This window comes from Schistocerca gregaria, chromosome 7 (genome assembly GCF_023897955.1).
Source record: "Schistocerca gregaria isolate iqSchGreg1 chromosome 7, iqSchGreg1.2, whole genome shotgun sequence".
NCBI classification, from domain to species: Eukaryota; Metazoa; Arthropoda; class Insecta; order Orthoptera; family Acrididae; genus Schistocerca; species Schistocerca gregaria.
Genome location: NC_064926.1, coordinates 222247987 through 222274232, shown reverse-complemented (window position 1 = coordinate 222274232; position 26246 = coordinate 222247987). Strand labels below are relative to the sequence as shown.

Here is a 26246-nt window from a genome sequence, read left to right as displayed (position 1 = left end):
GGTTCAGCCGATATGTTCACAAAACCAGGAGGGCGCTGCAGGCGATGTCGTGCTGTTAGCAAAGGCACTCGCGTCGGTCGTGTGCTGCCACAGCCCATAACCGCAAAATTTTTCCGCACTGTCCTAACGGACACGTGCGTCGTACGTCCCACATTGATTTCTGTGGTTATTTGACGTATTGTTGCTTTTCTATTAGCACTGACAACTCTAAGCAAACACTGCTGCTCTCAGTCTTTAAGTGAAGACTCACCACTGCGTTGTGCGTGGTGAGAGATAATGCTCGAAATATAGTACTCTCGACACAGTCCTCACACTGTGTATCTCTGACTATTGAATTTCTTAACAGTTTCCGAAATGGAATGTCCCGTGCTTTTATCTTCAGCTACCATTCCGCGTTGAAATTACCGTTGTGTAGCCGTAATTGCATCGGAAACCCCTTCACATGAATCACCTGATACAAATCAGCTCCACCAGTGTACTCAAAAATGGTTCAAATGGCTCTGAGCAGTATGGGACTTAACAGCGGAGGTCATCAGTCCCCTAGAACTTAGAACTACTTAAACCTAACTAACCTAAGGACATCACACACATCCATGCGCGAGGCAGGATTCGAACCTGCGACCGTAGCGATCGCGCGGTTCCAGACTGCAGCGCCTAGAACCGCTCGGCCACTTCGGCCGGCACCAGTGTACTGCCATCTTATACCTTGTGTAAGCGATACTACCCCGTCTGTATATGTGCATATGGCTATCCCATGTGTTTTTTTACATCAATGCATATAGGTGGCAAAAGCTGTATGTACAGGGGATAGGCAAAATAATGTGAACAGTGGTAGTAATATGATGGTTGTGTCTGACGGTCAACAACGTAGGTGAGGCACGTGCCGTGCTGGACTGTGCGTGTTCAGTATGGACTGGGCATCAGTGCAGGTTGTTTACGAGTAGTGCACACTTCGTATTTGCGTTGAGAGGCCGAGGTCGACGAGCAATGATAGACTTAACAGAATTTTCAGAGAGGGCAGATCGTGGGGACTCGATTAGATGTAGCATCAGTAATTAAGACAGCCAACTTATTGAATGCTTCAAGAGCAACTTTTTCAACAGTCATAAAGCCTACTCAAAACATGGAAAGATGTCATCGTATAAACGTAATAGTGGGCTCAAATCAAAATTGAATGACCGAAATCCTCTTACGCTCGCACGAATTATGTCAAAACAATACAAAACGAGGGGAACTAAAGTGACTGGAGAGACAAGTAGCCATCTTCGAGGCTCCGTATCTACCGACGCTGTCCACCGAGAACTCCATAAAGCGAATATTCAGAGACGAGCTGCTATACCGAAACCGTTAGCGACGACAACCAACGCCAAGAAGTAGAGAAAACACGTCATAAGATCCGACGAGTCAGCCTTCTCGTTATTTACAATATCGGGCCAGGTTTACGTCTGGAGAACGCCAAAAGAAGCCTACAATCTTGATTGCTTGATTCCAGTGGTTAAGCGTGGAGGTGGAAGTGTGATGGTGTGGGCAGCCATATCATAGTGTTCTGCTGGTCCCATCATTTCTCTCAAAGACCGTGTTACAGTTAACGATTATGTGAACATTTTAGGTGGTGATCTGGTGCACGCCATGATTCAAATTTTGTTCCCCAACAATGACGCCGTATTTCAGGACGATAATGCACCCATACACACAGCCAGGACAGTACAGTCGTGGTATGAGGAGCGTGTAACTGAACTGCAGCGTCTTCTCTGGCCACCACAGTCCCCGTACTTGAACATTATCGAACCCTTATGGGCGGTATTGGAGAGCAGACTGCGGAGCAGATTTCCACCTCCCTCGTTACTACAGAAATTAGAAGAGGTTCTGATCGAAGAGTGGCAGAACAATCCACTGCAAGCTACACAACCTTGATATGCCAGTATTCCAAGAAGAATCGCAGCTGTATTACGGGCAAATGGAGGTCCAACCCCTTATTAACAGACCATTCCCAAGTAAGTACAGGTGTTCACATTATTTTACTATCCCCTGTAGCTTATCCTCTCACTCGTTGTGGTACTTGCACACGTCTTCTATACATGACTTCAAAACAGGAAAACAATTTTCTTTTTAATTACAGCTATACGTATCATTGCCATTATTATCAAGTGGAAGATATATGAGCATTTTAAAATTACACATTAAGTAAGGTACACTTTCAAAGAATAGAGTATGCATCATAAAATAGCGCACGTAATAACAAGCGAAAATTTTTGAAGCTGCTAATACTAGACGATTTTTTTTTGTTATTGCAGATTTTTGTTGTCGTAGTTTTCAGTTGTAAGATTAGTTTGATGTAGTAGCTCTTCATGCTCGTTAGTCCTGTGCAGTCTTCTTCACCTACGAATAACTATTGCCACCTATATTCATTTGACGCACCTGCCTACTGTACTCATCTCTTTTTTTCCTCTACAATTTTTACTTTTCCCCCTTCCCACACACACGCACGCACACACGCACGCACACACACACACACACACACACACACACACACACACGTCCTTCCATCACCGAATTGACGATTTCTTGACGGCTCAGGATGTGTCCTATCAGCTGATCCCTTGTTTTAGTCACATTGTGCCATATGCAAGATTGTCAGGAACACTCTGAAAAGCTTATAAGGATGTTGAGAGATGGGTTGTACTGAGAAATAAATCTTAAGGAGTAAATAGTTAGCCGACAGGGCCGTTGTGAGCGCAAATTCAATTTGCCTGCTAGAGACGGAGTCGCCAAACCTGTTCTTCGTTTGATTTCCTAAAACTAAACACGAGAGAGATACAGAAATTTGACATGGGACGATAGTAAGGTTGAGCAATTATCTCAGCTATGAAAACAACTAACACTACTTACACTATGTGATCAAAAGTATCCGGACAACCCCGAAACATACGTTTTTCTTATTAGGTGTATTGTGCTGCCAACTACTGCCAGGTACTCCATATCAGCGACCTCAGTAGTCATTAGACATCGTTATATAGCAGAATGGGACGCTTCGCAGAACTCACGGACTTCGAACGTGGTCGGGTAATTGGGTGTCACTTGTGTCACACGTCTGTACGCGAGATTTCTACACTCCTAAACATCCCTATGCCCACTGTTTCCGATGTGATAATGAAGTGGAAACGTGAAGGGACACACATAGCGTAAAAGCGTGCAGGCCGACCTCGTCTGTTGACTGACAGAGACCGCAGACAGTTGAAGGGGATCGTAATGTGTAATAGGCAGACATCTATCCACATCCTCACACAGAAATTCCAGACTGCATCAAGATCCACTGAAAGTACTATGACAGTCGGGAGGTGAGAGAATTTGGATTTCATGGTCGGACGGCTGCTCATAAGCCACACATCTCGCCAGTAAATGCCAAACGACGCCTCGCTTGGTGTAAGTAGCGTAAACATTGGACGACTGAACAGTGGAAAAACGTTGTGTGGAGTGACGAATCACTGTACACAATGTAGCTATCCGATATCAGGATTTGGGTATGGCGAATGCCCGGTGAACGTCATCTGCCAGCGTTTTTAGTGCCAACAGTAATAGTCAGAGTCGGTGGTGTTATGGTGTGGTCGTGTTTTTCATGGAGGGGGCTTGTACCCCTTGTTGTTTTGCGTGGCACTATCACAGCACAGGCCTACAGTGCTTCCCACTGTTGAAGAGCAATTCGGGGATGGCGACTGCATCTTTCACCACGATCGAGCACCTGTTCATAATGCACGGCCTATGGCGGATAGTCACAATACAATAATTTCCCTGTAATGGACTGGCCTGCACAAAGTCCTGACCTGAATCTTACAGAACAGCTTTGGGATGTTTTGGAACGCCGACTTCGTGCCAGGCCATACCGACCGACATTAATACCTCTCTCCTCAGTGCAGCGCTCCTTGAAGAATGGACTGCTATTGTCCAAGAAACCTTCCAGCACCTCATAGAACTTATGCCTGTGAGAATGGAAGCTGTCATCACGGCTAAGGGCAGGCCTACACCATATTGAATTCCAGCATTACCGATAGAGGGCGCCATGAACCTTTAAGTCATTTTCAGTCAGGTGTCCGGATACTTTTAATCAATTGAATTTTCGCGCGCATCGTCCTTACTGGCTAACTCCAATGATAATTAACTGGGAAGCGCTGGAAATTATCCATTTTTTCTTAACAATTATTTTTCTGCATAACCTACCCTGCAACATCCTTACAAGATTTCAGAATTCTTCTGCAGCACCACGATTCAAAAGCTTTTTCCTCTTGCCTGAACTGCTTATCGCCGACGTTTCAGTTTTGTACAAGGTTACTCTCCAGACAAATATCTTCACGATTGAATACCTAACACTTACACTTATATTCAGAGTATGCGTCGTGAAATAAGGAAAAGCGAGACTTAAAAGTTAAAACAACTAGATTAGTGCAGTATGCGTCTGTAAAACGGCATATCGTAGAACATCATGTTGACCATTGGTAGCGCTCTTCTTCCAGCAGCGAAATGTGCACATTACACGTAATTTGGGGCGTCGACGCGGCTCAGACAGGGCAGCAAGCACCTCAGTGCGGGCATTCGGGCGTTTCCGGTGGACAAGGCTCTAGGGGTGGAGGCAGGCCGTGAGTTCAGGAAATTTTCAGAAATAGCGAGCTGCTCGTCCAGGCCCCGAAGGCCCAAGGGATTTCGATCGGCCGCCGTGTCATCCTCTATCTCGCGGCATCATGCAGGTACGGTATGTATGGGCATGTGGGCAGCGCATCGTTCTCTATTATGTTTTGCAGACTTTCCATACCGTCGAGCCGCTACTACTCTATCAAGCAGCTCCTCAGTTGGCTGCACAAGGCTGAGTGCACCCCGTATCAGTCCTCAGTCCGCCCACGAAGGAAATATACTTGGTAGCACTAGGAATCGAACTGGGTCGCCAGCCGCTGTGCCCGAGCGGTTCTAGGCGCCTCAGTCCACAACCGCGCGCGGCTGCTACGGTAGCAGGTTCGAATCCTGTCTCGTGCATAGATGTGTGTGATGTCCTTAGCTTAAGTTAGGTTTAAGTAGTTCAAAGTCTAGGGGACTGATGATCTCAGATGTTAAGTCCTATAGCGCTTAGAGACAATTTTTGAAACAGGGTCCTCCTCGTGGCATGCATGTATGATGACCACTCAACTACTGAGGCGGGCACTTTTGAGGAATACTAGGGCGCATATTTTACAAATATTGGAAGAGGCGAAAATTTTGCTGTGCCCAGTTTTCATATATCCGTATCAGTACGACCCCGAGACAAAGGAGCAAAGCAAGCAGTGGAAACATGCGGCTTCTCCGTCGCCGAAAAAGATGAAGAGCGAAGCAGCAACGGGAAAGGTAATGCCGAGTGTCCTTTGACACGGCTGTAGTGCGGCGCTAACAGATTATCCTCGTAAATTGAGACGAAATGTGGCGTGAAGCAGTATAAGAGGGTGATTTTCTCCACAACATCCCTGCTCATCCAGGACAGGACAGAGTTACACACACTACTACTTCGGCCCATAAATTCTGCCTCATCTCCCGTGTTCCTGAAGCTAAACTGCAGATTCCTACACCGAAATGGTTGGGAGAAATACAAGGGCTGGAACTTAAATAGTGGAAACTATTTATTCATAACTGATACAAAAGATTTACATGTTTGCACCTGTTTCTGTCCTTCAGAGTAGTCACCAGCATTGTGTAGAACCCGTCACCAGCGATGTGGAAGGCGTAGTATACTGTTAGCAGAGCCTGTTCTGTTGCTGGTGGGAATGGAGTGGTCTGTTGCCTGTCGAATCATTGGAACAGATCTGAAGCGAATGCCACGAAGTGGTTCCTTCATCTTCGGAATCAAATCAAAGTGACAAGGAGTTAAGTCCGGGACGTATGGTGGTTGGTACAGTACTTCCCAGTCCCATCGACCGAACAGAGCAGCCACAGCTTGCGCTGTACGTGCCCACGCATTGTGATGGAAAATGATGGGTGGGTTGCGCAGAAAGTGTCGCCGCTTCTGTCGCGAAGCTGGTCGCAGGTGATGCTCCAAAAACGAACAGTAATGCGACTTAATTCCTCGTGACTTTGATTTAATTACGAAGATGAATGAACCACTTTGTGGCATTCGCTTCAGAACTGTTCCAGTGATTCGACAGGCAGTAGACTGCTCCATTCGCACCATCAACATAACAGGCTCTGCTAAGGGTATACTACTCCTTCCACATCGCTGACAACAGGTTCTACACAACGCTAGTGGCTGCTTTGAAGGACGGTAACAGGTACAGACATGCAACTATTTTGTATCGATTGCGAATAAATAGTTGCCACTATTTAAGTTCCAACCTTCGTACTTTGCATTGAAGAATGAACATGCAGAGAAGGTCCAACACCGCCACCAAGTCCAGTGGTCACCATTGGACGTGATAATTAAAGCTTTATGGGTACCCCCGTATTTTTTCCGACTTGGAAAGACAATGTCCCATTATGAATAATTACGAGACTGTTTTTGTTTTTGTAACCATGAATTTAGTTTGTACATCAAAGTTTCCCCCTTTCAAATAGTTCTTTCCGCAGCTGATAAGCGATGAAGGGTTTGTTTCCAATATTCGTAGCAGTTCTGGAAGGTTTCGACTGGAATGCCTTTTAGCTCATCGGTTACACTCTACGGGATGTTAACCACAGCTCCAAACTAACACCTTGCAAGTGGTTTTTGTGTCGAAGGAGTGGAAAGACATGAAATACGGCTATTATAGGGTTGAGGAACTGCAGGAATGCTTTTTATTGCTAACTTGCCACGCTATCTGTTTTACGTTTCGCAGTTATTTTTGGTGACTGTACGATATTCTGTTTCGAGGCACAAACTCCTTGATACCACGCTTTGTGCAGCTCCCTCGCTGATCTTGCTAATGATCCAGTACCTGTTTCCGAAAAAACTTGGCTGTGATTTTGGGTCAGTTCGAATTGTGTCTGCAGTTATCATCGAAGACATATAAAATAGAGAATTGCTTGTATAATTGATACTGTTGACAAGCAGAAGATATGCAATTTTTATTCGTTAAGTAGACGCCTATAATGTGTTTCCTTCGCTAGTTAATGGTCTGTCTGTGTCGCTGACTGTACATGATTTTTTAAAATTGGTTAGTGTCCTCACTGCAGTCGTTTAAATTAATAAGGAACAGCAAATAAGAGAGGAAAAATGTAGGCAGTTTCTAGCAATGCCGCAGTTATTTCTTGAAAATGTTAACATGAATGGTATGTTGAAATTAATATCTTTAAGCTGTGGTCGGTGAGCTACAAATGCAATATTGGGGCCAAGTTAGTGAGTATGCCATGTGGGTTTGATGCATCTGGCCACGAACCGAGGCTCATCAGGTAACACCGGAGTTGTCAGAGCACACCAACGTTGCCTATGTTGGCGTTAGTTCAGGATGTATAATAATGCATACATTCCTCTTCATATCGCCTGGTTGATTCCAATAAGTAATAGAATAGCTAGTGACTAAGGTATAATTCCGCTTACGGAAAAACTGAAAGGAATAGGTTCATTTTGCACAAGCATTCTGATGCCGCGTATGTCTTAGCGTTACAGGACTGACATAGACTTTAATAATTCCTATGTTAAACGAGAACAATGGGAGCACCGTGTGATGGTTTTCGCGTTCTGCATTAAGGGTTTAGTTTCCTAACAAAAAGTACATAAGGTAACACTCCAGACATACTAAATCTTAGGTTGTTTCTAAACGTACAGTTGTCCTTCGCAAAGAAACACTTTATTTCGTCGATCTACAGGACAACGTGCTGTCCCAAAGTAGTTCTTTGTTTACTTCGTCCGAAAATAAGTCAAAGTAAATTCACATTTGAATAAAGCTTCAATAATTTATTAATAGGTGATGCTATGTCACTTGGCAATTAGCGCGGAAAATCTAGATGTAATTTGCCGTAAATTTTTTTTCCATCACTTTATTGTGAGTGGGAGAAATTGAGAGCGTCAAATGGGAGAAGTGAACAAAGGAAATCAAAAGTTTTGCTTGATTATGAAAAATCTGTTCAACAGATTTTTTTCTGGCTGATAATTTTCGGTCCCTTTGTTCATTGTAGAAAAAAAAATGTTAACCCACCATATTAGATGCTAATGGCGGTGTTTGTTGGGATTTTAATTCGAGTGTCTGCTTCGATGCATTTTTATTAATACGTAAAAAAATTCTGTCAGAGAACAGATTGAAGTTACCTTCAATACGAACTGCACCGGAAAAGTTTGCGTATAGAGAAGGTAGTCTCTCATTGTTCTGGAACTCATCCTGAGCAGCGCGACGCCGGAAACTTCCTGTGCTGCCGGAACTGCTGTTCATTTCAGCCGCAGTTCAGTTACTGCGTGTACAGTTGCTTCAGGCGGAGCAATTTTTGTCACTAGGACTGCTGCACTGCTGTGAAAGCGACGGTACGTCAAGCAAAGTGTTTCTACGCTTTATCCATCTTTCTACTCTGTTCTCTGCAGCCATTCGTTCTTTCACCACGGGCCTGTGCGCTTTTAATCAACGTCCAGAGGGGAAGCAATTTAAATTAATAACTTACACCATTTGTGTAATACATTTATTTCATTGCATCGACTGTAATACTAGAAATCAAGAAACCGCTTTATGTTGATATATACTGAATCACGCAAGCAATTTAAGATTCTATATGGTTTTGATATGCTGAAATTGTAAAACAAAATGTTCGTTTTGTTTTGTTTGGAATTTCGTATGGAAGGCACAAAGACGTCACTGCGGACAGACAATGGACCACATTACTCGAATACTGTTGCTATGACGCACACTAATGAGGAACAGTGGCTCACGATTCACCTAATCTTCATATCCGAGGTGAAACTACATTTCCTACTTTGTTATTTTGTCTTTCTACCTTTCGTATAAAAGGGAATCATATCGGCTGAACACTCGAACTGCCAGGAAGTGGACTTTTTAACGAACAGGTAGCATCGTGGAAAATGCAAAAAGATAAGAAACGTTTTAGCGTTAAAGCGCCGATTTCTTATGGTCATTTGCAGTTTGATATTGAGGAAATTAAAAACAAATTGCTTCAATGAATAGACCAAGAAAATTGTCGAAATACTACCTAAGTATTTCAAGCATCAGACTGTATGAAATTATACATCAGTTTCATTCTTTATTTACCTAGTAACTTATAGTTTATGAAATGTTCCTCTACACGCTATGATACAAAAGCTCAGGCGTAGTTATTTTAAAGTCGCACTATTTAGTAGATCTATAGTTTTACAGAGACATTGATCTTATTTTGCCTAGTTAATTCCTAATAACGTGCTGCTTTGACGTCGTATTTGCAAATGATTTTCAGATAGAAATAATACGTTGGGATAGCTTCAAAATTTCGAGTCTTGATATATTCGAGGCGTCTTTCTAAGGTGTTTAGAGTTTCCGAGAAGAGTTGGTTTCCTCCAAGCAATTTGCAAAGAAATATAGCAAAGGAAAAAAAAAATGTTGACCTTCAAACACTCATGAAATGCTGTTATCAAGGTGGTGAAGTAGAAAAACTTAGATGAAAGTTCGTTTGTGAATGTATGACAATCTTAAATGCGTACCATGAGTGCTTTCAATTACAGCCGAGATATGTAAGTAATAATAATTAAAGAAATACATTTCGAATTGCGTATTAGGGAAACAGAAATATACTCCTGGAAATGGAAAAAAGAACACATTGACACCGGTGTGTCAGACCCAGCATACTTGCTCCGGACACTGCGAGAGGGCTGTACAAGCAAGATCACACGCACGGCACAGCGGACACACCAGGAACCGCGGTGTTGGCCGTCGAATGGCGCTAGCTGCGCAGCATTTGTGCACCGCCGCCGTCAGTGTCAGCCACTTTGCCGTGGCATACGGAGCTCCATCGCAGTCTTTAACACTGGTAGCATGCCGCGACAGCGTGGACGTGAACCGTATGTGCAGTTGACGGACTTTGAGCGAGGGCGTATAGTGGGCATGCGGGAGGCCGGGTGGACGTACCGCCGAATTGCTCAACACGTGGGGCGTGAGATCTCCACAGTATATCGATGTTGTCGCCAGTGGTCGGCGGAAGGTGCACGTTTCCGTCGACCTGGGACAGGACCGCAGCGACGCACGGATGCACGCCAAGACCGTAGGATTCTACGCAGTGCCGTAGGGGACCGCACCGCCACTTCCCAGCAAATTAGGGACACTGTTGCTCCTGGGGTATCGGCGAGGACCATTCGCAACCGTCTCCATGAAGCTGGGCTACGGTCCCGCACACCGTTAGGCCGTCTTCCACTCACGCTCCAACATCGTGCAGTTCGCCTCCAGTGGTGTCGCGACAGGCGTGAATGGAGGGACGACTGGAGAGGTGTCGTCTTCAGCGATGAGAGTCGCTTGTGCCTTGGTGCCAATGATGGTCGTATGCGTGTTTGGCGCCGTGCAGGTGAGCGCCACAATCAGGACTGCATACGACTGAGGCACACAGGGCCAACACCCGGCATCATGGTGTGGTGAGCGATCTCCTACACTGGCCGTTCACCTCTGGTGATCGTCGAGGGGACACTGAATAGTGCACGGTACATCCAAACCGTCATCGAACCCATCGTTCTACCATTCCTAGACCGGCAAGGGAACTTGCTGTTCCAACAGGACAATGCACGTCCGCATGTATCCCGTGCCACCCAACGTGCTCTAGAAGGTGTAAGTCAACTACCCTGGCCAGCAAGATCTCCGGATCTGTCCCCCATTGAGCATGTTTGGGACTGGATGAAGCGTCGTCTCACGCGGTCTGCACGTCCAGCACGAACGCTGGTCCAACTGAGGCGCCAGGTGGAAATGGCATGGCAAGCCGTTCCGCAGGACTTCATCCAGCATCTCTACGATCGTCTCCATGGGAGAATAGCAGCCTGCATTGCTGCGAAAGGTGGATATACACTGTACTAGTGCCGACATTGTGCGTGCTCTGTTGCCTGTGTCTATGTGCCTGTGGTTCTGTCAGTGTGATCATGTGATGTATCTGACCCCAGGAATGTGTCAATAAAGTTTCCCCTTCCTGGGACAATGAATTCACGGTGTTCTTATTTCAATTTCCAGGAGTGTATATAGTTCCAGAGAACTCTTAGAATTTCTAGATATTGAGGATTTATTTAACTTAAATGTAGTATGAAGAGTGGATTTTCTTTTTCAATATGGATAATCTCGGATCGTGAGGGCCAAGTGTATCTACACAACAGAACTGAATGTGACTGATGGCTATTATGCATGTTACGGTAAGGAAGGAAGCATAAGCAGCACCGAGAGAGTTGTTGTTGTTGTTAGTGTCGTGGCTGTTTCCATAATACCAGTTCTGTTTATAACGAAAATAATGTTCGTTAAAGTTCTTTTTATAGAATTCTGAACTTGACAGTTGACAGTAGATTCGTTAAACTACTGAGAATATTTTTCAGCTATACTTTGAGGTCTTGCGAAAACGGTTACAAATTTTCATACAAATAAATACTGCGAGTCATAGTGAAATATCTTTGTATTTGGTCATCACTCACCTTGACGCTAGCTAAGAGTTCTCGAGCAGGGCACAGCTCGGCAGAGACGGCGTCATATCCTGAAACAAAGAAATTCGCTGTAGCTAACAACTGCTGGTATTGGCAGCAAAAATCAATGAGAAATATTCAATCGTAACATGACAGTAATCACAGGCATGAATACAAAAAGAACAGTGGAAACTATCCAGTTTTTCTGAGTAGTGTAGACACCAAATAATTGTAAAGCAGGGTTAAATAAAGCAAGTTAAGCTGAGATTTTCGACGTATGAAGTAGTATTTAGTGGTCCTGTAATAACCATAGTAAATAAGTCATAGGCCTTCGGCTGTACTGGTTACCTCTAGAGTGGAATTCCGTTCTGAAATTCAGATGTTTTGCGGGTTCCCTTAATCACAAGAGACAAACGACAGGAAGTTCCTTCCAATAGCCTGCGAGTGACTTCTCTCCCATCCTTGTTGAACTACATTAGATATTTGCGCTGTCGCAACAGAACTTCCTATGTTCCTCGAACAGGCATTGCTAGTTCTGGTTTTTAGATAAATGGGAGGAGAGACGTACGAAACCACAGACCTTAACACTGGCGTTGATTTGGTGTACAATAGTAGAATACATTTTATATTTGCAGATCTTTACTTTTTTGATGTCAGGATATCTGTGAAGAAACTAGCACACATTTCACAAGGAGAGAAACATTTCTCGCCTGTGACGTCATGGGATCCAGAACCTGTGGGTAGAGTGGTAAAGACGCGCTGTATTCATTGGTTTTGCGGGAAGTCCATGATACAATTACCCATTATCATGTACCAAACTAAAACTCGTGCCTACGAAATGTAGGACAAAATGACCGATTGAATTGAGAAACTCCTGAGAAACAAAAAACAGTATGCCGTTTACAAAAAGAACGCGCTATCCTGCGTTTGGTGATAATAATGTTATTCAGTATCTGACTATTCACGGGCAACGAGAAGCCTTATTTTGCGACTGTTGCAACGTTGGTAGATACTTCTCTTTGTAATGCACATAAACAGGCGAAAATGTTTTACGTGTATTCATCCGCTACATTATGTGACGTGATAAGCAATTACGACGATACTGTTAAAATATTTAGGAGTTACCAGCTGTAGCATAATTACAATGGACAGGATAGAATTATCCAGAATTATTTCTGTAAAAGATAGCTGGTTTACAAAGAATGGAACTGTGCAGCTATGTTCCAACCCATTTTCGAGTAGTGTTAGTGCGACGAGGATCCCTTCTAAATATAATCAATAGAGAGAAACTAGGTTCAACAAACAAATGTGGAATGCAACACAGGTAGAAAGTGTCATAAATATACTTAACAAACTCCAGTGTGTGACGCTAATAGGAAAGCGTTGTTCACTATGAAAATGTTTGCTTTCGAAATTTGAAAAACCTGCCTTCCGAGGGAAATCAAAGAGCAGTGGGTATTACGATGGCTATTCGGAAAGCAAGGCCCGATTGGTCCCGAAGTGGAAACCATAGTGAAAATGAAAACAGTTTTACTTGAAAGAGTTTCTACACCTTCCAACTGCTTCTGTAGATAGTCAGCGCTCTGAGGTATAGACATTTGTCGTAGCAGTAAACTAACTTTCAAAAACCCTCGTCATAGAAGGCAATCGCCTGTACTTTCCGCCACTTCTCTACGCTGGTCTGAACTTCGTTGTCTGAGCCAAAATGGTGTATCTATAGGCTGCCGTTCATATGAGCTGAGGTGAACATCAGAGGATGCAAGTCTGTGCTATACGGTCGGTGATCAAACTTTCCCGTCGGAAACTCTGCATGAGGTCTTCATTTTCCCTGCAGTGCGGCCGAGAATTGTCATGAAGAAGAAATTGCATGATAGGTGCGTTATGTGAGGTTACATGAGATCAGGAAAAACCTCTCAGCAGGCACCCATACTTGGCGGGAGACGGTATTACTCTAAGCATGTTTACGTGGTCACTATGTGCTCAGAACTGAAAAGAGCGATGCGATGCGATGCGATCAACAGGCATATTAGAGACACTGCCCAACACATCTGTGGAAAGCGGAATGGTCGGGGAAGAAGGTTAGTGTTCACTCTGTCTGCTTGCCGGGGGGTCTCATCCGAGATGTGGAGGAGGCCCTACCGGCGGCGATAGAGAGCACTGGGTGCACCCGACTGCAAATTGTTGCTCATGTCGGCACCAATGACTCCTGCCCTCTGGGTTCAGAGGTCATCCTCAGTTCGTACAGGCGGTTGGCGGAGTTGGTGAAGGCGGAAAGCCTCGCTCGCGGGGTGGAATCAGAGCTAACTATTTGTAGTATCGTTCCCAGAACCGATCGCGGTCATCTGGTTTGGAGCCGAGTGGAAGGCATAAACCAGAGGCTCAGACGATTCTGCGGAGAGCTGGGGTGCAAATTTCTCGACCTCCGCTATCGGGTGGAGAAATGTAGGATCCCCCTGAATAGGTCAGGCGTGCACTACACGCCGGAAGCGGCTACGAGGGTAGCGGAGTACGTGTGGAGTGCACATGGGGTTTTTTTAGGTTAGAGAATTCCCTCCCTAGGCCCGACAAGACGCCTCCTGAGACGCGGCAAGGCAGGAGTAGGCAAAATGCAACAAGGAATAACAATATTAATGTGGTTATAGTAAACTGCAGGAGCGTCTATAGATAGGTCCCAGAACTGCTCTCATTAATAAACGGTCACACCGCCCATATAGTACTAGGAACAGAAAATTGGCTGAAACCAGACGTAAACAGTAATGAAATCCTAAACTCTGATTGGAATGTATACCGCAGAGATAGGCTGGACAGTGAAGGGGGAGGCGTGTTTATAGCGATAAGAAGTGCAATAGTATCGAAGGAAATTGACGGAGATTCGAATTGTGAAATGATTTGGATGAAGGTCACGGTTAAAGCAGGCTCAGACATGGTAATTGGATGTCTCTATAGGCCCCCGGGCTCAGCAGCTGTTGTTGCTCAGCACCTGAAGAATAATTTGGAAAATATTTCGAGTAGATTTCCCCACCATGTTATAGTTCTGGGTGGAGATTTTAATTTGCCGGATATAGACTGGGAGACTCAAACGTTCATAACGGGTGGCAGGGACAAAGAATCCAGTGAAATATTTTTAAGTGCTTTATCTGAAAACTACCTTGAGCAGTTAAACAGAAAACCGACTCGTGGCGATAACATATTAGACCTTCTGGTGACAAACAGACCCGAACTATTTGAATCAGTTAATGCAGAACAGGGAATCAGCGATCATAAAGCGGTTACTGCATCGATGATTTCAGCCGTAAATAGAAATATTAAAAAAGGTAGGAAGATTTTTCTGCGTATCAAAAGTGACAAAAAGCAGATTTCAGAGTACTTGGTGGCTCAACACAAAAGTTTTGTCTCAAGTACAGACAGTGTTGAGGATCAGTGGACCACGTTCAAAACCATGGTACAATATGCGTTAGATGAGTATGTGCCAAGCAAGATCGTAAGAGATGGGAAAGAGCCACCGTGGTACAACAACCGAGTTAGAAAACTGCTGCGGAAGCAAAGGGAACTTCATAGCAAACATAAACATAGCCAAAGCCTTGCAGACAAACAAAAATTACGCGAAGCGAAATGCAGTGTGAGGAGGGCTATGCGAGAGGCTTTCAATGAATTCGAAAGTAAAGTTCTATGTACTGACTTGGCAGAAAATCCTAAGAAATTTTGGTCCTATGTCAAAGCCGTAGGTGGATCAAAACAAAATGTCCAGACACTCTGTGACCAAAATGGTACTGAAACAGAGGATGACAGACTAAAGGCCGAATTACTAAATGTCTTCTTCCAAAGCTGTTTCACAGAGGAAGACTGCACTGTGCTTCCTTCTCTAGATTGTCGCACAGTTGACAAAATGGTAGATATCGAAGTAGACGACAGAGGGATAGAGAAACAATTAAAATCGCTCAAAAGAGGAAAGGCCGCTGGTCCTGATGGAATACCAGTTCGATTTTACACAGAGTACTCGAAGGAACTTGACCCCCTTCTTGCAGCGGTGTACCGTAGGTCTCTAGAAGAGCGAAGCGTTCCAAAGGATTGGAAAAGGGCACAGGTCATCCCCGTTTTCAAGAAGGGACGTCGAACAGATGTGCAGAACTATAGACCTATATCTCTAACGTCGATCAGTTGTAGAATTTTGGAACACGTATTATGTTCGAGTATAATGTCTTTTCTGGAGACTAGAAATCTACTCTGTAGGAATCAGCATGGGTTTCGAAAAAGACGGTCGTGTGAAGCTCAGCTCGCGCTATTCGTCCACGAGACTCAGAGGGCCTTAGACACGGGTTCACAGGTAGATGCCGTGTTTCTTGACTTCCGCAAGGCGTTTGACACAGTTCCCCACAGTCGTTTAATGAACAAAGTAAGAGCATACGGACTATCAGATCAATTGTGTGATTGGATTGAGGAGTTCCTAGATAACAGAACGCAGCATGTCATTCTCAATGGAGAGAAGTCTTCCGAAGTAAGAGTGATTTCAGGTGTGCCGCAGGGGAGTGTCATAGGACCGTTGCTATTCACAATATACATAAATGACCTGGTGGATGACATCGGAAGTTCACTGAGGCTTTTTGCAGATGATGCTGTGGTGTATCGAGAGGTTGCAACAATGGAAAATTGTACTGAAATGCAGGAGGATCTGCAGCGAATTGACGCATGGTGCACGGAATGGCAATTGAATCTCAATGTAGACAAGTGTAGTGTGATGCGAATACATAGAAAGATAGGTCCCTTATCATTTAGCTACAAAATAGCAGGTCAGCAACTGGAAGCAGTTAATTCCATAAATTATCTGGGAGTACTCATTAGGAGTGATTTAAAATGGAATGATCATATAAAGTTGATCGTCGGTAAAGCAGATGGCAGACTGAGATTCATTGGAAGAATCCTAAGGAAATGCAATCCGACAACAAAGGAAATAGGTTACAGTACGCTTGTTCGCCCAATGCTTGAATACTGCTCAGCAGTGTGGGATCCGCACCAGGTAGGGTTGATAGAAGAGATAGAGAAGATCCAACGGAGAGCAGCGCGCTTCGTTACAGGATCATTTAGTAATTGCGAAAGCGTTACGGAGATGATAGATAAACTCCAGTGGAAGACTCTGCAGGAGAGACGCTCAGTAGCTCGGTACGGGCTTTTGTTAAAGTTTCGAGAACATACCTTCACCGAAGAGTCAAGCAGTATATTGCTCCCTCCTACGTATATCTCGCGAAGAGACCATGAGGATAAAATCAGAGAGATTAGAGCCCACACAGAAGCATACCGACAATCCTTCTTTCCACGTACAATACGAAACTGGAATAGAAGGGAGAACCGATAGAGGTACTCAGGGTACCCTCCGCCACACACCGTCAGGTGGCTTGCGGAGTATGGATGTAGATGTAGATGTAGATGTAGAAAGCTTCATCGGATTTTCACTGTCGTTTTCATTTCGTGCCCAATCGGACTTTACTTTCCGTATAGCGCTCGTGCCAGGTACTACACAGTCATCACCTACGGAAGAGAAAACTAGGCACGTATGCACAGCAATATAGGCCATCGTTTTCTTTCAGGATACCATTCACCGATGGCTGAGAACTATTAATGCTGCCACATCATACACGTTCGACCCCACATCACGCACTGACTTGCTGAGACCTAAATTGACGATACGTGTTGATGTAGTATAAATGCCAGTATTCTCAGAGGCACGTAATTAACGACTGAATCGTGACAATTATTGCGCCAAAGTGTTATTTAACCGGAAAGATTCACGTTTCCTCACTCTGGTAACTTCCTGAAGTTTTCTGACATCGACTATTTAGAAACTAAGAACCAGAATAGCCAGGAAAAGTGCTCCTAGCTATTTGTTCTAGGACTGGATACGAAAAATAATCTGAGTAGTAATCTTACGGCTTTTACGAGGTGCATACAACTTAAAACACCTCCGATTTTTTTTCTGTGAAGCTAGCGTCGCTTCTCGGCGTTATCTTCCAGCAGACATTCATAACGTCGACGCCTTGATTACACTGCCGCTGTGAATACTTCCTTAGGAGTCTGGTTTGACCAGCGGGAAATTGCTGATGCCGTAGGGGCACAGCTAGTAAATATGCGACCACAGCGTGTCTTTAAACATTGGAAACAACCAGAAATTCGGTCAGGTGAGTAAGGAGAATGAGAAATTACTCATAGTTGTTCTCACTAAAATACTGCAGCGTCGTGTCCATCCGATTCGCTGGTGCATCATCTTGGCGAAAAATCACACGTGAGCCCTTTTCCGGCCGTTTTTCACACAAATCTGAAAGGAGTTTGTACTAAACAACATGTTGTGCCTGTTATCGTAGTGCCCTCTGGATCGCAGTGAGCGAGGATTTGCACCATCGTTATCCCAGAACATGGCCACCACCATTCTTTCAGCGCTGGCGCTTACTTGAATTTTTTTTTGTGACGATGAATGCGTGTGCTTCCAATGAGCAGACTGGTGCATCGTTTCAGTGTTGTAAAACAACACCCATATGTCATCGATTGTCACAGTCGATGAGAATGAAGATCCATTCACGCCAGCATCACTTGTCAACATTGCCTGATTGCCTGGCAACACGCCACGAGCGCAGCCTTCTGGTCGTCTGTCAGCATTGATGGCACACACCTGGAGATCACTTTTCGCCTTTTCCGGTCTTCATGCGGGACTGTGTGTAGAGATATCACGGAAATACTGGCTTTGGAGACGATGTGTTCCACACTCATTCGATAATCCTCGGAAACAACTTTCTCCACTCGCTCTAGAGTGTCGTCAGACTGACTGGTGCGAGGCTCAGATTGTTTTGGTTTCTTGTCACACGACGTTCTACTTTCTTTGAACTGTCATACCCACGTTAGAAACATTCAAGATATCGTCACGAAATGTCTCACGCGTATTTTGAAACAAACCGCAAAAAATCGGAGGTTTTGTAACTTGAACGCACCTCGTACCAATCAGAATATCGTCTACCTTGTCACTTCGGCTGTGCATATATTAACAATATATGATAAGGTCAATATATGGGTTAAATGAAAAAGTATTAACGCCGTTATATTTTTTTAAAGATTGTTCCATTGAGATCATTTACCGAATGGCGTGCTAAATAGTTGCCAACTTTAACTATTCTCCACCTATCGCACTCCGCATCAGGGCTCCTCTTCCTTTCCCTCTGCATCCATCTCCAACCTTTTCTTCTTGCAACCACTGGCCTACCCACACGACACACTGGCTCCTCACCCTCTTTTTTCCCTCCGATCACATTTCCCACTATCCACCTCAGCTCCTACCTCTCATCTCCATGCTTTTTCCTAGCTAACAGACCCGTATCTTTCTACCCATTCCGCCCACACTGGGGAACATACTATCTCCTTCGGCAATACCTCTCACCCTCGTGCAGGTCCTTCAGTTTTACGTGAAAGTGTAGTGTTTCGGTGTTTTTATGAGAATAATTTCACCTCCATGCGATGTGATTTTAAAATGTATGTAATTGTTATAATTGTTCGTCCTTGATTGTTAGTTTAAATTTTAAAAAAATTGTTTATATTTCTCATCGTACTTTTTGTTAATTCGCTTGTGTGATGAGTGGGGAACTGTACTGCTGACAGCCCATCCTCCGCCCATATGGAACAGTAAAAAAAGGGAAAAAAAATAAAACGAAAGCTAAACACAAGAAACACACAAGAATAATGACAACGCACACTCGCCAACGTACTTTATCATTTACAGAGTACTTTAACTTATTGTTTCCCCGGTTGTAAAGTTAGTTCGATTACCTATCTTGTACCAGATTAAATGTTTGTTTGTTTTCTGTCTTCACAAACATTAAATATACGACTGTTCGGAGGTTTATCTTTGAATAAAATTTCATGCGGTAACATATAAGCCCACTGTGTTTCTTCGTAAGAAAGCATCTGCACTTTGACTTCGGATGGTTTTTCAAGCCATGAGTGAAACAAATAATACCATCGACCTATGTTTGAAAATTATACCATTCTTGAATGACAGCGGAACTAGACTGTTTTACTGATACAATCTTTTTGTCATGATTGTTTCCAATTTCTGGTAGAAACTTCCTGGAGTAGTTAAGGGTCAATATTAAATTTTCTGTCCTTGATTCTCTTCCCGAACCTCCCTCCCCCCTCCCTTCTGTCCCCTCTTTTCATGTATATGTATCTCTCTCTCTTTCTATAGTTTTGTCTGTTTCCACTCTTCTTCCAAGCTGATGTGAATGATTGTTGCGAATTTCAGTGTTCACTAGAGTACCGCGTTATTTGGCCGGGCGAGATGGCGCAGTGGTCAAGCGCTAGACTCGTATTTGGAAGGAGTAGGGTTCAAATCCCTGTCCTGCCAACGAGATGCAGTTTTTATGTAAATCACTTAAGACGAGTGCCAGAATGGTTCCTGAGAAAAGGACTCGCCCAGTTTTCGTGCCCATTCTTCTTCATCCCGAGCTCGTACTCTGTAATGCCCACACTGTCAGCATGGCTTAGATCCCAACATTCCTCCCTCTCTCCTTTGTTTCACGAAAGTAATTTTCTTCGGTAGTGAACATTTCACAGTAACGTAGAATTAAATTAAGATTACCAATCCTGAAACGATAAAATATGAAGAACTTGGTGTACAGTCGAAATATCATACTTCTCCTGAAGAACAGGATGTGTGTTATTTTCTAGTTGTACATTCATTTGAATGACGTTGACATTCTGTTAGAAACTGTGGAAACATTAGCAGAAATAGGAACTAGCTATCTTTCTGTGAATTTTGATTCGAACGCTGATAGCTGTGCCAACAAGAGCCCGGAACAAAAATGTCTTCCTCGCCCAAAGAAAACATGTACTTCGAATTTTTAATTAAAAAGGAAAAGGCTGTAAATTTTTGGTTAAATGAAGGGAGGAAGAAAAGGCTTAAAGTTAAGCAGTGTGCGAAGCTAGTTTCGTAAAACCAGAACATGAGTTCTGTTAATGGACGAAATAATTACACGAAGTAAGTAATGTGTGCCAGTATGAAACTGACAGAAGTACGAAAGAAAAACTATTCGAAAGATTTAGAACTGCTCTAGAGAGCCAAAGCACTGTTACCGGTAGGTCTATGAGACTGGGCTCTCCGAATAGCTATTGAAATGATCATTGCTGATTTTCAGGCTTCTTTAACAAATTCAGGAAAACAACAGGACAGGAAGTCGCAATACTACGAAGTATAGTTCAGGTAAAGTGTGGAGGACCTACCATTAATAGGCAAAACTATACAGACATTGGGAGCTGATGTAAAGACGAAGCTTGCTGTTATACTCACAACTTCTATGTACAACGCTGATCAGTCAGACTGCATTATTGCGTGCAAACTTTACGTTATCATATCGGGGCAAATTAAAGACAGAGTAGTTATGCAATTGGTGAATGCTATGACACATTCATACACATCCTCAACTAAAGGCGGGTCATTCCAAACACTTCCAGGGTGAGTTGTTAGTCGACAAAGAAAACATAAGTTTCAAGTATAGCGGGAACTAAATTGCCCACTTAACCAGCTGCTGACACGTTCCATTTCAAATCATACGTCATTTGTTACCCCACAGTAAGAGCAACGTAAGCGGCAGTCGGAAATGTCTTCGCAGACAGGAATGAGGGATTGTCATTAACATCACTAAATTTATCGACCACGAGAAGGAGCCAAGAGTGACACTAACTCACCGACGGAGATGAAGAGTAATATACAATGTCACGCTAAAGTAAATCGACGGCACTCGAATTGCAGGAGGCGCATAAAAAAATGGATCTCGATGACTCTATGGATGAATATTCTCTGGATTTCAGTGCGGCTAAGATGCCACGATAAATGAGTCCTTATATGCGAAAGCATAGTTACCAAGTTAAACTTTTACAAAATAGTGAGGTATTTGAATCACGCAGGCCGTGATGTATACGCGAGATATAGATAAACGCGTAAACTATCAATAAATGCTCCGAAATACCAGCGTACGAGCAGAATTTTACAGCGAAAGTGCCGTCCAAGGCATAATTTTTATATGAAATTTATCGCGCAATGCACTCCTCTTGGAAGAAAATGGTGTGCCTGTTGTAGCTAAACATGACGATACAGCCACTGTGGCTGGCATCTGAGTACGTTCTGTCAGGTTGTACGTAGGTATACTGTGAAATCTTTGACAGAATATTAGTATATTTACGAACATAATGGGAGAAGGTGGAATTTGAAAGAAAAAGGCAATACTGCTTTGTAAGCGTGTGTGAAGGTAATGCGAGCAGTAGTGAAACTCCCTCTGCGATAAAAATGGCCACCACCAATTGGCTGGTTTGACTCTGAGGTTTACTTGTCCAAAGAGTCAGCTGAAAATAATCCCGACAAATAGCGGTTCGTTACGAGGGCGTGCTGAAAAGTAATGCCACCGAATTTCGTATGTGAAAAATCTTAATACTTTTTGAATAAAACCAATGTTATTAACATTCTACGTCTTTATTCTTCATGTCTACATATATACAGTCCTCAGCCGGCAGAGGGCTCCGAACTGCTGCGCGTAACATGGTGTTGTGTCACGTAACTAGGTCCGTGCGTGAGAGACAGCATGCTGTAATCGAGTTTCGGATTCTAATGAATTCGAAATGTTTGTCCACACATGGAGAAGCCCCTCCTTCAGCATGACAATACCAGACCACACACGAGCGCTGTCCAAAACATGAACACCTTCGAGGACCTCACTTTGATAGTGATGAAACGGTGCAAGCAGAGGTGAGATTTCGGCTCTGCTAATAAAGTCATACATTCTACAGTAACGTTATCAAGAAACAGATCTCTCGTTGAGACAAATGACGTCGTCGCCAGAAATAAATTTGTCGATATGAAGATTTAGAATATTAATAACGTTTGTTTTATTTTGAAAACTTTAACGATTTTCACAGAAAAACCTTGCAAGCATTAACTTTGAGCAAGCCCTTGTACAAAAATGCAAACCATGGCTGGCTGAGGTGAAAAACGTCGGAGCATAGAGAGGCGAGGTGAGGTGAAGTGAGATGAGGTGGTGAGGCACTGCTGCCTCGCGAGTTTCCGGATGCCTGGCAACGTGTCCGCCGCTGCCGTGCGCCGGGCGGCAGCCGCGTGTTCGCAGACTCAGAGGCGCGGGCAGGGGTGAGGTCAGTGGGCCGCGAAAGGTCAGAGGTCGCGAGCTGCCAGCCGGCAGCGGGCCGCCGCCCCTCGCTAACCTGCCTCGGAGCGCCGCTTCCAGGCAGACAGCGGTATGCCACACATCCCAGTCCACTGGACTCCATGGAACCAGTTACTGATCAACCCAAGTAGCTGCTGGAGCGTAATTGCTGAGATTCGCCGGTTGGACAGAGTACAGATAATGATAACAAAGTAGCATAGCGTCTCTTGTACCTTCCAACAGGTGTTTTATTTCATCCTCATAAAGTGTCTAACAGAATGTTCTCATTAGTTAGGATAATCTTCTGTACGCTGCTAAGAGACAGTGAGGAATAGTTCTAAAAGATTTATCTTGTTTCATAAGACTGCGATATATCTTCTACATTAGTGGCTCCCAACCTGGGGGTTACTACTCCCTAAGGGGTAAAAGGAAATTTTCTGGGGGGTAAAAACTAAATAATTTGAATGGTGGGCTCTATGTGGTTCCCAAGTCGTGCAGCGACCGTAAACCATAAACCATAAAATTACCAAATATGCAGCAACCAGTCGCAAAATCATGTTTTATTTATTCACTTTTGCAAATCGATTTCAACTGATTAACAGCCATCATCGGTGCTTTCAACCAATATATGCCCTGAGAAGTAATACTGTCTTGAGCACAGGTCAAACATAAAGTTCTCTGCTTAAGACAGTATTGCTACTCAGGGCATATATTGGTTGAAAGCACCGATGATGGCTGTTAATCAGTTTATGTTTAACCTCTACTTAAGACAGTATTACTATTCAGGGCATATATTGGTTGAAAGCACCGGTGATGGCTGTTAATCAGTTGGAATGGATTTGCAAAAGTAAATAAATAATACATGATTTTGCGACTGTTTGCTGCATATTTGGCAATTTTGAACAATTTGACTTAGTCACGAGACTAAATTATTTTCAAAATATCATTACCATTATCACAATTTTGTAAGACTAATATTGATTATATAAATTATCAGTAATTAATTTTCCTCAGTTAGTGACATTAATGCAATGCAGGTTACAGGTTCCTCACATAGTCCACCCACTAGACATATATGTTGTGCTTTGTCCTGTGTATTGCTGATGATAGAAATGAGACCTACACGTAAGAAATGCTAAATATCTCAAGAAAATGCCTTTTCCAAGTTGTATATAGTACCTGCATTAGTCCATAAATTGTTTCGTTACTCGCTTCGAAACAGGTAAATGAATCAATTGACAGCACGAGGCAGCAGTAGCTGCACTGGTGTCAAAAATTAAAGCAACGAACATCAATTTCTCCGTTATGTGTCTAATTCACGACATAATCATATGAACTGTTAACAGGTGTTCGTACAGTAATGTTCTGCACGGAAAATGGGATTCCAGTCAACGGACAACCACATGAACGATGACGTCAGGGCACCTGTCAAACGGGATAGTGTTTGCGGGGTAGTCCCACATTCACAAGTGCTGTGTACACAGTCACCGACGGTGCAGTATGACACAAAGAAGACGCCTACCAGACACTCTGCGGTGGAGCGCCATAATAAGAATGGAAGCAGGGCAGTCGCAAGCTGATGAGGCCCGATAATTTAACGTGAATCGTTCTGTTGTGGCAACAGTTGATAGAGACAGAAAGAGTACCCCAAAGATCAGAGCAGGGCCGACCATGTGCGATATCAGAAAAAGAGGACCGTTATTTGGATGTAAGGGCACGACAGTACCACCTTAGTACTGCACGGCACCTGACATCTGACCTACCAGCATCCACTGGACTCGTTGTATCGTGACAAACGGTGTACAGAAGGCTTCGACAGAGTGGCCTTTATTGTTGCTGTATGTGTAGCTCTAATGCGTCTTCACAGAAGCCAACGTCTAGAGTGAAGTCGTCAACATGCCACCTGGGAGGTCGAACAGTGGGCCAATGTTCTTTTGACAGACGAGTCCCAATTTGGTCTGGACAGTGATTCTCGACGTATTCGTATCTGAAGGGATCGTGGAACTCCATTTCGGAGCTCAAACATTATGGAAAGAGACCGTTACCGAGGAGGATCCATAATGTTGTGTGCAAGGATTATGTTGATCACCTGTACACCTTCCTTGAAATTGTATGGTTGGATCGGCAAGGGTTCCCTGCTCGCAGAAATTGTGATGAGATCTTGGGACCTCATGTGCGGTTGTTGCAAGGTGGTGCGGGCCCAGATTTCGTTCAAAAAATGGTTCAAATGGCTCTGAGCACTATGGGACTTAACTTCTTAGGTCATCAGTCCTCCAGAACTTAGAACTACTTAAACCTAACTAACCTAAGGAAAGCACACACATCCATGCCCTAGGCAGGATTCGAACCTGCGACCGTAGCAGTCACGCGGTTCCAGACTGTAGCGCCTAGAACCGCTCGGCCACCCCAGATTTCGTATTGATGGACGATAGTGATCGACCTCAAAGAGCAAGAGCGGTTGATGTTTTCCCCGAAACCGAAGATATTGCACGCATGGCGAGGCCAGCTCGCTCTCCCGATTTGAATCCCGTAGAGCAAGTCTGGGGTGCGCTAGGGAATCAGGTTGCATCATGTCAGCATCCATCAATCACTCTCCAAGACTTACGAGCGGCTCTCTAGGAAGAATGGGCGTTGTTGACTCGTCATGAGATTGATGATATCATTCACAGCATGCCCCGTCGTTGTCAGGCCTGTACTGCTGCTGAGATGGAGACACCCCATACTGAGTGTGGTGTCACCGCCAGACACCACACTTGCTAGGTGGTAGCCTTTAAATCGGCCGCGGTCCGGTAGTATACGTCGGAACCGCGTGTCGCCACTATCAATGATTGCAGACCGAGCGCCGCCACACGGCAGGTCTAGAGAGACTTCCTAGTACTCGGCCCCAGTTGTACAGCCGACTTTGCTAGAGAGGGTTCACTGACTTCTACGCTCTCATTTGCCGAGACGATAGTTAGCATAGCCTTCAGCTACGTTATTTGCTACGACCTAGCAGTGCGCCATTATTAGTTTCTATTGATATTGTAAATCATGTAATGTCAAGAGCGACGTTCGTCATTAATGGATTAAAGTTAAGTATTCCACCAGATACGTCCGTTTTTCTCAATTCTAATTCCCTTGTCATGTTCCAGACCTCACGCCAGCCTGCGTGAGCTGAAACGTGTGCATTTCGGCCTCCTTTATTAACCCTGTGTTGGCTCTCCTGCCAACCACAACACCGAGCACATTAACCAGTTGTAGGAATGTCTGTGCAAAACCGTTAAGTTGGAAAAAACTAAGAACATTTTTGTCTACCGTTATGCATCTTGCAATTGTTTACGTTCTGTGTTCTTTACATTGCTGCTATTTTACTATCACCTGCTTATACTGTTTTGTGGCTAAATAAACATAACCTTGCAAAATTTCCATTTGTTGCTTTAATTCTGGACACCAGTGACATAAGCGCTACTATAGTGCTGCACACAGCATTATTATTATACTGTTACGGGCTGTGGTCAGATACAAAGCAATAACAGCCT

General features: G+C 44.0%; 1 protein-coding gene across 1 annotated transcript in view; it reads right to left on the bottom strand.

The window, feature by feature from the left end:
- LOC126281447 (sodium channel protein para) overlaps positions 1 to 26246 on the bottom strand; it is a 1486858-nt gene that overhangs the window by 942996 nt on the left and 517616 nt on the right. Inside the window, exon 3 of the mRNA XM_049980418.1 lies at positions 11555 to 11613. The gene's annotated coding sequence lies outside the window, so the exon portion shown is untranslated. The remainder of the gene's footprint in view (positions 1 to 11554; positions 11614 to 26246) is intronic.